We start from the raw sequence: 14,801 nt of genomic DNA, 5'->3' as shown, positions 1-14,801 counted from the left end.
ACAGTCAAGACAATTATTAAGAAGTGGAAGTCATATGGTACCACCAAGACCCTGCCTAGATCAGGCCATCGCTCAAAACTGGATGACTAGGTAAGGAGGAGACTGATCAGAGAGGCCACCAAGAGGCCAACGTCAATTTTGAAGAAAGAGCTACAGGCCTTTCAGGCAAAGACTGATCACTGCGTGCATGTGACAACAATATCCCAAGCACTCCACAAGTCTGGCCTGTACGGTAGGGTAGCAAGAAGGAGGTTATTACTAAAAAAAGCTCACCTTGAGTCCCATTTGAGGTATGCAAAAAATCACTCTGGAGATTCTGAAGCCATGTGGCAAAACGTTTTGTGGTCTGACGAAACTAAGATGGACCTTTTGGCCTCAATGCAAAACGTTATGTTTGGTGCAAACCCAACAGCACATCACCCAAAGAATACCATCCCTATGGTGAACCATGGTGGTGGCAGCATCATGTTATGGGGATGGTTTTCATCAGCAAGGACTGTGGCATTTGTCAGGATAAAAGGGAAAATGTAAAGAGCAAAATACAGAAAAATCCTAGAGGAAAACCTGCTGCCCTCTGAAAGAAAGCTGAAATTGGGACGGAAGTTCACCTTTCAGCATGACAACGACCCGAAGCACAAAGCCAAAGCTACACTGGAATGGCTAAGTAACAAAAAGATAAATGTCCTTGAGTGGCCCTATCAGAGCCCTGACCAAAATCCAATGGAAAATCTGTAGCATGACTTGAAGATTGCTGTCCATCAACGCTCCCCACGCAACTTGACTGAGCTTGAACAGTTTTGTACAGAATAATGGGCAAATATTGCCCAATCAAGGTGTGCAAAGTTGGTGGAGACCTATCCCAACAGTCTCACAGCTGTAATTGCTGTCAAAGGTGCTTCCACCAGGTATCAACTCAGGGGGGTGGACACTTATCCAACCAAAATATTTTAGTTTTGTATTTTAAATTAATATTTCTGAAATTAGTAGAATTTTTTTTCACTTGGAAGTTGTGGGTTATGATGTATAAATAAAGGTGGAAAACATCTGATTTAATGCAATTTAATTCCAGGATATAAGGTAACAGAAGGTGAAAATTTGGAAAGGGGGTGTAGACTTTCTATAGGCAATGTATATCGTAACCTTCGCCAATCTGCCAGACAGCTCTTGCTCAAGCATTTTTCGCAATGATCCGTCCACCCCATGAGCATCAGCACCCTCTCCTACCTGTCCTGCCTCTCCTGCCTCCCCCTCAGTGCAATTAATAAATTACCGATCTGGAAAAATTCGTATTTGCCCAAACAAATGTTATCCCATTTTTAGCTCAGCTGGAACAAATTGTTCAGGTGAGGTATTAGCATCGCGCGCAGTGTCTGTCAGTCAGTATGTAAACATTTGGATCTTCCTCCCTGAAACTACACACACGAGTTCAATGTAACTTGACCACAACCTTCATCACCCATGATGGTAAAACTAATAGTCCTATTTTCACCAAACTTTGTAGAACTGAGGACCACGGCCTCCTGATGCCTTGCCAATCCCATCAAAAATTTGCATATTAAGTAGGCCAATTTAAAGGTCAAAGGTCATCACCATTCTGGGATCACCACTTTTGATTTCTTCTCAAAAAGTAGTCCCCCGATTTAGATGTAACTTGTTGGAATCATCTCTGCATGGTACCGTCACAAGTTTGTTCACGCCATAAGTTCAACTTATATATCTTGTGGGTCCTCCATGCCTACCTGTGGTTCCCTGGTTCTAAGAGGTGAGTGCAGGGGCATTGCTCCTATTTTTACTTACCTTGGGAGTCTTGATCGTTGGCATAATGTATGTAGGAAAACTCAGGCATGGAATGTGGAAGGGATGAGGAGAAGGCAAGACAATAAAATCCCATGGAACCATCCATGATGAGGAAATCCGGCCTCAAGCGATATCCAAAGTGGAAAGTCCTGGTAGTTGTGATGTTAAAGTCGACGATGACTGCTCCAGAAAATGATTTGTGCGAAACATGAATTTTATTTTTTGGTGACTATGGAGTCCCATTTTCGAACTAAGGCACTTCCCACAAGTTGAACATCTGCACACCCCAGTTTGTTGCTTCCTGGGATCTTCCTGTGATCTCTTCATTTAGGCACTGCATTCTACCTGATTCGTACTAATTCCATTGTGAATCGAATGGGGCCATTTGTTTATATCCAGCACTGCGTCTTCCCCATATTTATTTTATTTACAGTGAACTGAGGCTCATGGGGGAACTTGTACATACATCACAAGCAGGAAGAAGAGATTACCAGACAAAAGTAGTGCAGCAGGATGGGGAGATGAACATCAGGATCCAGGCAGGGTGGAGTACCTGGAATGACACATGGGCAAATGACAAGAAGTTTGGAGCAAAAGATAAGATGTGATTGAGATGAGGATGTTGAGAGGTTGTGTGGTGTAACCTGAAAAGATCATGTGAGGAAGGAATGCATCAGAGGAACTGCAAAGGTGGTTCCAACATCAAATAAGGTACAGGGAAGTAGACTGAGGTGACAGGGGCATGTGATGAGGAGTATGGGCACAGAAGGATGATGGAATGACACCACCGGGAAAGAGACGGAGATGGAGTGATTGTGTGGCAGCGGACACGAAGGAGAAGGGTGTGGATTAATAATGGGTATACGAGCAACCCAAGTGGCGGAGCAGGATCCGTGTCAAGGATCCCACTTGGCGTGGGCAAATAATGCTGCAGTAGAAGAAGAAATAGGAGAATGTAACTTTAGAAAAACTACAAGGACATTAGTTTGCATTAGACAAACACATAAGGCATATGGGATTGGAACCTGGGATATCTTCTTCATGTGCCACTAACTGGCCAATCCATGTCTCAATTGCTGCGAGGCAAAATTTCATATTTTACTGCAGGCTCTCTTTAAACCCTCTACACTCTACAGCCTCCCTGTCTATGCCAGCCTGATGACAATTGGGAATACAGGACTTGTTTGGGCAGCCTACAATCCAACATTCTAATACCAGGACTCATAAATCTCAACTGAGCTTTAATGACCATCGCATCAAGTCCAGTCGTGTTGGCCTTTTCCATCACTTCTGTATTTGGAACCTCGCCATGCCATTTGACACTTAAGGATGTGAAACATGTCTCGTTCTTTCATCCACATAATGTACAATGTCTTAGTTTTGCAGCATTAGAGGATTTGGTGTCGGCACTATAACTTTATATACGGTTACTTTTGTTGATCCTTTTATATATCGTGCTGCCTCCAGAGACGAGACTCTCTCATGTAGCCTTCAAAAGACTTAACAAAATAGAGGGAGATTTGTCATTCTTGGAGGAGTTGCCTGGAAAAGTACCTCGATCTTAAGGCCGAATCCCGTCAGGAAGCTGAGTCTCAGGGTTTGCTTTTTGCTCAAAATAGCCAGATTGGTGTCTCTATTCTGTGTTGCTCTTTCTGTCCTTTCACCTTTCCGCACAGCCCCTGCCTCTCCAGGTCACAGACTCTGCAAGAAACCCTTTCCTTTTAACCTAAACGTGTACATCTCAACATTCACTTCCATTCTACCATTCCCCTCTTTTCTCGTCCATCGTCTATGGGGCTTTCTGAGTATGTTGTTGCTCGTTCTTCCCACAAGAAATTCAATCCTGCTGCTCGCCAACAGCTCATGGTCCATTAGAATTCCATTACTGAGCTTTACGACAACGACTGAGATCCTGTACTTACCATTCTCCTACAACTCCTCTCCTTGTTGTTCTTTTGCACCTGGTGTTACGGATTCGTCACTTCTGCCTTTGTTGTTGATTATTTACTTGTAGGATTTTTAGTTTCAGGTAATATTGTTGTTAAGATTTTTGTGTGAAATGGAGATGACTTTAGTAAAAGGTGAAAATAAATGTTTGTGAAGGAAAAAGGAAAACGCGGCATAGGAACCGGAAGAGAAGAGAGGAGAGAGGAGGCGATCGGCAGAGGGAGGAGATGGCCATGAGAGAGATACAGCCGTGAGTCGCATCGAGGCTGAGAGCGGACTTTTTTGAAATTGGTCGCGAATGAGTTGAGGCTTCCCATGAAAGGGATTGCCTGCGACATCGTCCTATATTGCGATTGCAATTAAACCTGCATCTCAGGTTTTATTACCAAGCGTGAGTTATTGTTGGTGGGAAAGCAAGAGCCTTCATTACAGGCCGATCTGCCATTTTGTCCTCGAAGAGGCTGTCTGCCTGGTGCATCGTGTTTGGTCATTGGGATTCCCATATCGACATCATTGGGTCGGTTGCCGTTGGTTTCCATATCGGCTCAATTCCCATGTCGACCTCTCACCTTGTAACTCTTCATTCACCACCGTGCCGATACCTGCCTGTTCTTGTCATTCTGCACGACTTCAACCTTCACCCAGCGTGGGGATCCGTGCACAGACTTTGGGAAATGTTACATCTCACTCATGTTTGGCGTATCGTGAGTTTACTGCTTTGAGAACATTGGGGAATGATGGTACCATCATATGTATTGTTCATTTGATACAAGTGATATTTTCATGGTACTTTCGTTAAGAGTGTTATTATTGTGTATGTGAGAGTTCTTAATACAATTACTTGTTCTGTTCTACAATTGCATTGGTGTGGTTTTACCATGGTTTATTAGAACACTCAAAATAACAAATCTTTCTGCCGCGTTCCCTCTCGAGACTTTGAGGGGCACCGTAACTGAGTTTGAGGAGATAAAACGTAACACTGGTTGTTGAGACTTTTGTCCGCTGGTCCATTGCCTCTGTCGTTCTGCAATTCCATAAGCCTCAATACCTGTGTGAAAAAAAACAACAATTAGTGGTTGGCTGCACTTGCAAACCGATTAGAGATAACCGAAAAGTCCTTTTATTTGTGGCCTAACAAGTTAACCTGCAAATGATAAGCTCTCTGACTGTTTTCTTCGGTGACTTTGGACTTCACATTTATATGGTTAAAGTTAAACAGACCATTCTAATTTGAATATCGACTCCATGATTAACAGGCCTCTCCCCGTAAAAAGAGAAATGAGGAGGAAGAAGAAGATCTAGGTTTCCTGTGGCATCACCCAGTTTTGCGGTGAAGAAGAGACCAACTAATGTGGGTGCTGAAGCACAGAGCCGTGTTTGACGCCGTTCGTTATGAGAAATGTTGTCGAGGTCTCACAACTAGAAAATCACTTGCATTCATTACCTCCGCCATCGAAGGTGGACGGAGGTTATGTTTTTTATAACTTTTTGTCTGTCTGTTTGTCTGTCTGTGAGCAGGATATTAAAAAAGGTTATGGATGGATTCAGATGAATATTTGTGTACAGGTTGGATATGAGACAAGGTCAAATTGATTCAATTTTTGTGAAGATCCGGTTCTGGATCTGGATATTAGAATTGTGTAAGGGATTCTTCACCATTGAGAGATGGGGACAAAAATGATATATATCATGAAATCTCAAAAAGTTGTGGATGGGGTATGGCAAAACTAGGTAGATGAGTTGGTTAGGTGACCAGAACATGCTGATTCGATTTTGGTTGAGGTCCAGATGCAGATCCGGCCTTTCAGTGGATACAAAACATAAACTGTTCAGCCTGGCGGAGGTATGCGATCTACCGAGTGTTGTTCTAGCTCCATTATGAAATTAGACTTGTATGTGAATGAATTAATTTGAACATCCAAATTTGACTAGACATTTACAAAGACCTCACCTGCTGACTGTGTCCAAAGATTCAGTAAAGGCAATGAATAATGCAGAGATCCTCGTGGTTTTCTCAGCATTTGCCTTGCATTTATTTAGTGCAACACAAAGATTTGTCGATTGTGCATCTGCTGGAGTGGAATCCACATTACGTTTCCGTTATGGATGTTATTAGTCCCCTACCGGTGTACACCGGAGGGGACTATAGGTTTGCACGCCGTCCCTCCGTCCGTCAGTCCGTCAGTCTGTCAGTCCGTCAGTCCGTCACGCAAAGAACAGTTTTCCGGACTTTCTTTCTAAACTCTTAATGCTAATGATTTCAAACTTGGCACATGGTTTCCTCATGATAAGTTACAGATCAAGTGCGAACTTCACGACGTTTCGATCATTTTTGACAAAGTTATGGCACTTTGAACTTTGGTAATTTCCCCAACAGTTTTCCGGACGACAGACTGCCGGTAGGGGACATAGTCAGGTTCACTATGTTTTTTCGTTCAAAATCATGGTAGATTAGCAAACCTATACATTTTTGGAAACGTTATTACATGGAAAATCTGAAAATCAATGTTTACATTTGCCAATTCCGACCAGTTCGATTCGACCAATTCGACCAATTCGACCAATCGACCAATTCCATTCGACCAATTCGACCAATCGTTTCGATCGACCATTCGACCATTCGATCGATTCGATTCGATTCGATTGACCATTCGACCAATTCGATTTGCCAATCAATTTGACCGACCTTTGCTTGTGTGGAACGGACTGTGAAAACGATGCGGACTATATTGTCGGATACGACACACAGGACAGTGATGACGAACTCTAAATGGCATATTCTGTAATCGTGTATGTTTGATGCCATTGACTGCCTGTGTATATTTTGTCATTGACTGCCTGTGTAGATGTGAAGTTATACTGACTGCATGTGTATATATGATTTTGCTGACTGCCTGTGTATGTTTGGTGATATGAATTATTGTGACACATTTTGATGTTATTAACTGCCTGTACAAAATGATAACATGTATTTGATTATGCAACTTATCGCGAATACAAAGACAGTATTTTGCAATTCAAAACCTTTGATTCGTGTCTTACCATTCCCCATAGCACTAATTTGATACTTTCATTGGATTCCTTGTCCCTGAAAATATAGGTTTAGGATATTTAAAAAAGTTATTAGGGTAATTAGAGGCAGAAATAGAACAAAATATGTATTTTACAGTGGCCATTTTGAAAATCCAAAATGGCCGCCATACAGGTATCTCTCCAAATGTAAACATTGATTTTTAGTTTCCTTATGCTATAGCCTTTCCAAAAATGTATAGGTTTGCTAATCTACCATGATTTTGAACGAAATATAATTTATTGACATAGTGAACCTGACTAACATGTATTGCAGCGCAATACTCAGAATGCTTGTTTGATTAGTTATTGAGGCACAATAGCATCGGCTTCAATGTCACAAGGTCTATTGAAAAGTTCTTTAAAACCTTTCATTCATTGGGAAAGTATCTGCAAAAGATGCAACCAGTTGTAAAATAAATGAATAGTTTCAAAATAAAGACAACGGAATACCTAATACCTTACTTTCTTATCGTCTTCTTCCTCCCTTGTTGAGACACAAAATGGTCTGGTACCCTGGACAAATCCTAATCCCTAGCCCTAATCACCAGGGAAACTGCATCAGCAGCATAGCAGGAACAATGCAACTAACAGCCAAGCACTGATTATTGGAAAGAAGAAGAAGAAGATATAATTACAAAGCATAAATTGCAAAAGCAATGTAATCCAAAACTGCGCAAACAGTTAACCAAAGCAAATAAAGTGAATCGATTCAAATGTCGACAAACACACAATGTCTACAAAATTACACTCTGACAAGTAATTTTAACAGCATCTCAAATTAAAACTAAAGAGGAGAAGAGAGGACTTCGCACATCACTTTCTCATGTTCTCTCAATGAAACATCCGTGTACTCTGTACATGAAACGTTGCTGCAAATTACAACCTTCGAAGTTTATTTTCAGATATTTGGGAATAATCGTTTTTTATTTTTAAATAGCAGAGGGTACTCGGCGCTGCCCACAGGGTGGTGGGGAATACCTGGCGCTATCCAGGAATGGGGGGCTACCTGGCGTTGCCTGGCTCGGTGAGATTTCCCCAGCAATGGCTTCGGAACGTGTTGGACATTGAAAAGCTATGGAGTTATTGGTCTCATGGTGGTTACCTTTTGCCTGCTGCTGGCCGGCGATATCACTGCCTGTCCCCACATTCCAATATATACTTTATAGCCGCCTATGGTGGCCTCAAAACTGACGTCATGGCCAAAGTGTGGCATCTGAAAACCTTTCCCGGATTCTGAAGTACCTACTCCAAAAATGTGGGGCGTCTAGTTGCTACAGTTCGGCCATGAAAGAATAACAAACAAATGAAAAATCACTCATAGAGCGACACTTGGCAGAACAGAACAAAGTAGAATGGCAATCAGTGGAGCATCCCTTTGACCTCCTATTCAAATCTCGTCAATCAGATGAAAATTTAGGATTTTGGAAATTTGAAAAGGTTGTTGACCTTTGGCTTTTGTTGACCTTTTGGCCTATGTTGACCTCAAAAATAGTTGGGGGTTCAATTCAGTTAGCTGACATGAAAATCCGATTCAAATTTCAAGTAAATCAGATGAAAATTTAGGATTTTGAAAAAAAGTGGTTGCCCTTTGGCCTATGTTGACCTTTTGACCTCAACATTAATAGGATTCTGTCAGACCACCAATTCTACCATTTGGTGAAGTTTCATGAAGATCACTTTAAAATTGTGACCTGTAGGGAAGTATAAGAGAGCGGACAGACAAACACACACACACAAACTGAAGTGATCAACATACTTGTCAAAAAAACATTTTTTTGCCAAGTAACAAATGCACAAACATTTGAAAATATTTACAGTGCATTCAGAAAGTATTCAGACCCCTTCACTTTTTTCACATTTTGTTATGTTGCAGCCTTATGCTGAAATCGTTCAAATTCATTTTTTTCCCTCATCAATCCACACTCAATACCCCATAATGACAAAGAGAAAACAGGATTTTAGAAAGTTTTGCAAATTTATTAAAAAGAAAAAACTGAAATATCACATTGACATAAGTATTCAGACCCTTTGCTATGACACTTGAAATTTAGCTCAGGTGCCTCCCATATCTCTTCATCATCTTTGAGATGTTTCTACACCTTTGGAGTCCACCTGTGGTAAATTCAATTGATTGGACATGATTTGGAAAGGCACACACCTGTCTATATAAGGTCTCACAGCTGACGATGCATATCAGAGCAAAAACCAAGCCATGAGGTCGAAGGAACTGCCTGCAGAGCTCAGAGACAGGATTGTGTAGAGACACAGATCTGGGAAAGCCCACAAAAAAAAAATTCTGCTGCATTGAAGGTTCCCAAGAGCACAGTGGCCTCCATAATTCTTAAATGGAAGAAATTTGGAACAACCAGGACTCTTCCTAGAGCTAGCCACCCGGCCAAACTGAGCAATCGGGGGAGAAGGGCCTTGGTTAGAGAGGTGACCAAGAACCCAATGGTCACTCTGGCTGAGCTCCAGAGATCCTGTGTGGAGATGGGAGAATCTTCCAGAAGGACAACCATCACCTCAACACAACAACACAACATCTGGGCTTTATGGCAGAGTAGCCAGGCGGAAGCCTCTCCTCAGTGAAAGACACATGAAAGCCCACTTGGAGTTTGCAAAAAAGAACCTAAAGGACTCTCAGACTGTGAGAAACCTAATTCTGTGGTCTGATGAAACCAAGATTGAACTGTTTGGCCTCAATTCTAAGCGTCATGTCTGGAGGAAACCAGGCACTGCTCATCACCTGCCCATTACGATCCCAACGGTGAAGCATGGTGGTGGCAGCATCATGCTGTGGGGGTGTTTTTCAGCAGCAGGGACTGAGGGACTGGTCAGGGTTGAGGGAACAATGAACGGAGCAAAGTACAGAGATATCCTTAATGAAAACCTGAAACAAAGCGCACAGGACCTCAGACTGGGCAGAAGGTTCACCTTCCAACAGGACAATGACCCCAAGCACACAACCAAGACAATGCAGGAGTGGCTTAGGGACAACTCTGTGAAGGTCCTTGAGTGGCCCAGCCAGAGCCTTGAATTGAACCCAATCGAACATCTCTGGAGAGACCGGAAAATGGCTGTCCACCGACGGTCCCCATCCAACCTGACAGAGCTTGAGAGGATCTGCAGAGAAGAATGGCAGAAAATCCCCAAATCCAGGTGTGCAAAGCTTGTCGCGTCATACCCAAGAAGATTCGAGGCTGTATTCGCTGCTAAAGGTGCTTCAACTAAGTCCTGAGTTAAGGGTCTGAATACTTATGTCAATGTGATATTTCAGTTTTTTCTTTTTAATAAATTTGCAAAACTTTCTAAAATCCTGTTTTCTCGTTGTCATTATGGGGTATTGAGTGTAGATTGATGAGGGAAAAAATGAATTTAAACGATTTCAGCAAAAGGCTGTAACATAATAAAATGTGAAAAAAGTGAAGGGGTCTGAATACTTTCTGATGCACTGTACATGATTACTGCTATTGAACTCTTCTTTGAATCACCTTAACAGGTGGACGTAAAATTTTACCTGCATTGTAATGTGCATAATGTGAATATGAACTTTTTAAATTTTGAATAATATGTGTAATTGCTTTTAAGAAAACACCACTTTGTGAAGCACATTTTGTTGTTTACGCGTCTCTCTGCGAACAAATGCATAGTTGGAAAGCTTAGTGAGGGAAGACAGACGCGCAGTGCAAACGAAGTTCAATATTTTGATCGGCTATCGCCTGAATGTAAGACTGCCAGTTGGAATGACAAGCTGAGAGGCACCAGAAACCAATGTTGTCATAGCAGTGCTTTGTTAGAAAGCCGGGCCACTGCAGTTAGACAAGTACATGATAATTATTTATTTATTTATTTTCTGCTTGGGCTACGATTTCATTTCTGCCCATCACATGTGGAAAACAGATGAATATCATGGATATGTTGAGTCCATGATATGTGGATATGATATGCCCATGTACCATGGGTATACAACACAACATGCATTTTAAAGGCCATTTTCCCTGCTAGAGCGGGGGTTAGCCTTGCGGTCCCCATGACAATCTTTTCCATTTTGCCCTATTTTCTGCATCTCTCCTTGTTAACCCCCTTGCCCGCATTTCTTCTTCCACCATCTTTAGCCAAGTCTTTCTCGGTCTTCCACGTCCTCTACTTCCTTCTACATTCATTTCCATCACTCTTCTCAACCAGTCACTTTCATCCTTCCTCAACACATGACCAAACCATCTCAACCTGTTCCTCTTCACAGCATCAATCACAGGCTCTATTCCCATCATCTTTCGCAATTCATCATTTGTCTTCCTCTCTCTCAACGATACTCCACACATCCATCGAACCATTCATATTTCCACCCTTTCCAACCTTCGTTGCTGCTCTACGTTCATTATCCATGTCTCGCTCCCATAAATCATAACACTTCTCACACATGCAGCATACGCCTTTCCCTTCAGCTTCAACGACACTCCCCTCATCATCAGCACGCCACTCAGTTCCCGAAACTTCTTCCATGCACATCTCACTCGAGCAACCGTCGCCGAGTCTGATCCACCTTCTCCATTCAGCATGTCTCCGAGGTAGCAAAATGTTTTCACACCTTCCAGCTTCACACCGTCTCCAAGATCCAACTCAACATTTCCTCCACCTGCAGCTCCCTCTGTGCACACCTTACATTTGAATGTAGCTGCCACACTGGTTAATGACCCTCTCAGACCACTACATTTTTGATGAACCCACTCAGCGCACATTGTACATTGAATGGAGTTCACTCCGACACCCTTCCTGCACACAGCACACGGCCACTTCCCAGTTCTTTCCACCTCACCACATGCTTTACCACTTGCCATCACCTTCGTCTTTCCGATATTCACCTTCAGACCTTTTGTCTCCATACATTCCTTCCACTTGTTCATCTTTTCCTTCAGTCCATCCATACTTTCCGCAATAAACACCAGGTCATCTGCATACAACAACTCCCACGGTAAACCCTCCTTTACGTTCTGAGCCTGCACCTCCATCACAGCTACAAATAGTAGTGGACTTAGTACCGACCCCTGATGCACTCCCACCTTCACCTCAAACTCACCACTGTTCCCGTCCTTCGTCCTTACAGCTGTGCGCGCTCTTTTGTACATTGCCATCACTACTCTGATCAACCATTCTTCCACTCCTAACCTCCTCAACGCCCATGTCAATACTTTGCGTGGAACCCTATCGAATGCTTTCTCCAGATCAACAAACCCAAGAAACAACTTCTTCCTCTTCTCCATGTACTTCTCCTGCAACTGCCTCACAATGAAAAGCGCGTCTGTCGTTCCTCTTCCTGGCACAAATCCAAACTGCATTTCGTCGATCTTCACTTTCTTCCTTATCCTCCTCTCCAACACCCTTTCCAATACCTTCATTCCATGCTCCAATAACTTTATCGCTCGGTACGAGCCACACTCCAGAGGGTCACCTTTCCCCTTGTATAGAGGGATGAGGGTACTCAGTTCACAATTCAGTGGAATGCGGCCTTCTTTCACCACCAGATTACAGATCTCTGTCATTCTCTTCACACCCCAACTTCCTGCTGCCTTCAACATATCTCCCACAACTCCCGTCGGCCCTCCCGCTTTTCTACCCTTCATTGCTTTTATCGCTTCCTCAACTTCCTTCTCAGTTTTGTATCCATGAGTATGCCCATGGATATGTTGAGTCCATGATATGTGGATATGATATGCCCATGTACCATGGGTATGCCCATGGATATGTTGAATACCATGGATATGTGGATATGATATGCCCATGTACCATGGGAATGCCCATGGATATGTTGAATACCATGGATATGTGGACACTGGACAGACTTTTCGACCCTTTTTTCGACTTTTTTACACTGCATCAATTAGTTAGTATGTTTCAGAATAGCAAACTGTCTTCATGTCAACGAGGAATGCTGGTGTTTCTGAAGACAAACCTTGGATTTCCCCAAAGAGGAATTCGAGAAACAGTAAATTCACCTCCTTGACAAATAAGGTGAGATGACGTTTGGGGCATTACCCCATGGTCTGTTAAAACAAGTGTCATATTACATGATAACATAATCTCTTTACTTGGTGTTTTGTGATAACACAAATATTGTACATGATCATATTTGGCCAATCAGCAACTCACAATCCTTAATGACTGTGAAGGAAAAGGAATGAATGATGAGAGTAATGCAATGAGGAAGGAAGTTAATGGGAAGAAAAGGTATTAGACTGGAGACAGACGGAATAGAGGAATTGTAGTTGTGATTATATAGAGGAGTACAAGGAATGTGCGACATGTACAAATGCTTGCCTGTCATGGGGAAGAGTGGGTGATCTGGTTCAGGATGGTAACTGAAGACCAGATTGTAGAACATATTTTGACTGCGAAACAACACTTAGATTGCTTCTCAGGTTTCTGTTTAATATATATCCAGAAAGAATCACGAGGTTAGGGTCAGTTTTGCAGGGTGTTGAATGTTTGTTTAAGATAGTGTGGGTGTTGCCTGTCACAGTGTGTAGGTTGGGAAGGAAGGATATTACAGATGTCAATCTCATCATTATAAACCTTCTGGGAAAGTTTTTGTAGATTCCTTGTCCTGTATATATTGTGTTGACAACCGTTAATGTTTAACAATGCTATTTAGAGCAAATATGATTGAATGTTTAACAAACACACACGCACACATATACACACACACACACACACACACACACACACACACACACACACACACACACACACACACACACACACACACACACACACACACACACATATATACTACATGGACAAAAGTATGTGGACACTCGAACATCACTCACACCCTTATGTGCTCGTCGAACATCTCATTCCAAAATCATGGGCATTAATATGGAGTTTGTCCCGCTTTTGCTGCTATAAGAGCCTCCACTCTTCTGGGAAGGCTTTCCACTAGATGTTGGAACATTGCTGTGGGGATTTGCTTCCATTCAGCCAAAGGTCATGCTGAAACAGGAAAGGGCCTTCCCCAAACTGTTGCCACAAAGTTGTAAGCACACAATCGTCTAGAATGTCATTGTATGCTGTAGTGTTAAGATTTCCCTTCACTGGAACTATGGGGCTCAGCCCGAACTATGGAAAACAGCCCCAGACCATTATTCCTCCTCCACAAAACTTTACAGTTGGCACTATGTATTCGGGCAGGTAGTGTTCTCCTGGCATCCGCCAAACCCAGTTTTGTCCATCGGTCTGCCAGATGGTGAAGCATGATTCATCACTCCAGATAACGCGTTTCCACTGCTCCAGAGTCCAATGGCGGCGAACTTTACACCACTCCACCCGATGCTTGGCATTGCGCATGGTGAACTTAGGCTTGTGTGCGGCTGCTCGGCCATGGAAACCCATTTCATGAAGCTCCCAATGAACAGTTGTTGTGGTGATGTTGCTTCCAGAGGCAGTTTGGAACTCGGTGGTGAGTGTTGCAACCGAGGACAGACGATTTTTACGGGCTACGCGCTTCAGCACTCGGCAGTCCCGTTCTGTGAGCTTGTGTGGCCTACCACTTCGCGACTGAGCTGTTTTTGCTCCTAGAAGTTTCCACTTCACATAGCTATACTACTCCGTATCGGCCCCAGGCAAACGGACAGGTGGAATGCTTTAATGGCATTATTTGGAAAGCCATTGCTCTGACACTTAGGTCTAACAGACTAGGGTTGGACCGATGGACCTGGGTGGTACCCACCGTGCTCAGCTCGAGCAGGACTTTATTGTGCACCGCTACTAATCAAACTCCCCACGACCGTATGTTTCGTTTTTCACGTCGTTCTGGAGGTGGTAGACCTTTGCCGGGCTGATTGGCCGTGCCCAGACTGGCTTTCCTCAAACGCACGGTTCGCTCGAGTAAGTACGAACCCCTCGTCGACAAGGTCCGTATTCTCCAAGCCAACCCCGAGCACGCTTCAGTGCTGATGCCAAATGGACGTGAGTCTACCGTCTAGGTA

The sequence above is a fragment of the Myxine glutinosa genome, chromosome 8 (assembly GCF_964187855.1).
Source record: "Myxine glutinosa chromosome 8, kmMyxGlut1.1, whole genome shotgun sequence".
NCBI classification, from domain to species: Eukaryota; Metazoa; Chordata; class Myxini; order Myxiniformes; family Myxinidae; genus Myxine; species Myxine glutinosa.
This window is presented reverse-complemented; position numbering follows the sequence as displayed.